We start from the raw sequence: 2,005 nt of genomic DNA, 5'->3' as shown, positions 1-2,005 counted from the left end.
GGGAACCCCCAAATTTGAAAGACAATGGCAATTTTCTCATCAGAATGTATTTCATAAGAAGGAGCCTTAGGCATAGATCTGCTTTTTCATCAGAATATATTCTTGCTAAAGTTTCCCTCAACCAATATTTCTAACTCTGGTGTCAATGCTGTGATGAAAACCTAAACATAAAATAGAAATGAACTTCTATGAAGACGAAGGTGTCTTTTAAATGTTAACACTTCTTTCCTCCTTTATCAAAGACTCCCTAAAATGAATGCTCCAATACTAATACCAAACTTAAGGTAATATGCTGTGTTCCTTTTTGACGCACCTCGTTTGAAGAAAATGACAACATCGAGTTCCGTGAAAACAAAAACAAGCGTTTAAGTGACACTGATGCCACCAGTTTTAAAAGATTGGTTTTAAAATTAGCCTTCATTGAAAATGTTGAATGAAATGCCTTTGCTATCTGATTAAATGAAAGAGGGGGTTTTATTCTCACTGCAAGTGTTTTTCTCTTCCCAATGTATTTTGTAATAGGAATTTTCGCACTCAAATGGAAATTTTCTTTTGAGAAAATCATTTATCATGTGTACGAAACTCACATAGCAGCTGACTTCCTTTTTGGCACTCTAAAACTGAACAGTGGCTCAATTAGGCTTCTCTGTCTGTCACCGCAAAGAATTTTCAGGATTGAAAACCCATGGCTGTTTAGGTTTGGGCCTTAGGAGAACTCAAGCAGCGAGAAAGTCAAATATCAAATATTTGATAATGCAGGACTATTCATGTATGCATGTGTTCAAACCCCAAACGGTGGGTGAAAAAAACTCACAGAAGCCTAAAATAAAAGCTACTTTGAAAGGCACATTAAAAAAAAACAAAAAACAATCCCAACTCTGTAAAATACACTTTGTGCTCAACTACCAACTTTTGGTACCTTCATCTTTTTTAAGAAACGCAAGATATAAACACTTGTCTAAATTCAGTGACAGGTCTGAATTTATTGAATCCTTGCAAAAGCTAGACTTAAATGTGTTCAAAAACTCCTCCCAAGAAATATAAGCCTATGAGTCATTAGCAATACACTGATTTTGAATGACAAATACTTTAAATGGTAATTCAAAAGTTGCAGAATCTTGTTTTAAGTTTCAAGGTCCATTCAAGTCCTATAAAGTGTCTATAAGCGAAAAGTATATTAATTTAGCAAATGTTTATTATTTCACCTTTAGAAGATGAGCCTGTTTAATATAATGTATGGGAACCTTGTTTATTGAAGCAAAAGGACTTCCTTAAAAAGCGGTCTCAATTTATTTTTGTTGTCTATTTTGCTTTCAAAAGGTTAATTCTTTCCTCATTTTCTCATATCAACCTAAGGTGTGGAAGAAAAGTTATCTGTGCTGCAATGGAGATTACATATACGCATTTATCGCTTTGTTCGCTATCGCACAACGATATTTGAGGTTTGTGCAGCAATTCAGGAGAGATATGAAGTAATCTCCCTACAAGAATAGAGACGTGTATTATATTTCTATGGATCACAACAACAGTAATCGTAAACAATTAATTTGTAACTATCTCCTAATGATGCCAGGCGCTCAGATAACGTGGGGGTTAGGAATTCTGCTCTTAGGATGGAACCCTGTGGCTCATAAAATACCAGGTCCAAAGTGTCATAATCTTAGCCGTGCCCTAATGTTTTTAGTTCAAAACAAATCCAAACAATTACTCAAAGCGCCCCTGTTATCTTGGGCTTTGCCCACAGGACATCTGTTGTCAGTCACCACAATTTTTCAAACCGTCAGCTTGTACTTACAGCGCTTACAACTGCTGCATCCACCAGTTTTTAATGTGCTCCTTCGAATTTTCTGGTTTAGCAGACCTCCATTCCTTGGGTGGTTTTGCTCCCGGATAAGGACGCGCGTGAGGGCTTTTTAGGAGCTCCCAGCGGAGCCCGGCGCGGCCGGGAGCGGGGCGCCCGTGCAGGGGACAGCCCGGCCGCGGGGACAGCCGCCTGGCCCCTGCG

The sequence above is a fragment of the Crocuta crocuta genome, unplaced genomic scaffold (assembly GCF_008692635.1).
Source record: "Crocuta crocuta isolate KB4526 unplaced genomic scaffold, BGI_CrCroc_1.0 scaffold141, whole genome shotgun sequence".
NCBI lineage: Eukaryota > Metazoa > Chordata > Mammalia > Carnivora > Hyaenidae > Crocuta > Crocuta crocuta.
Note: the sequence above shows the minus strand (reverse complement) of the source record.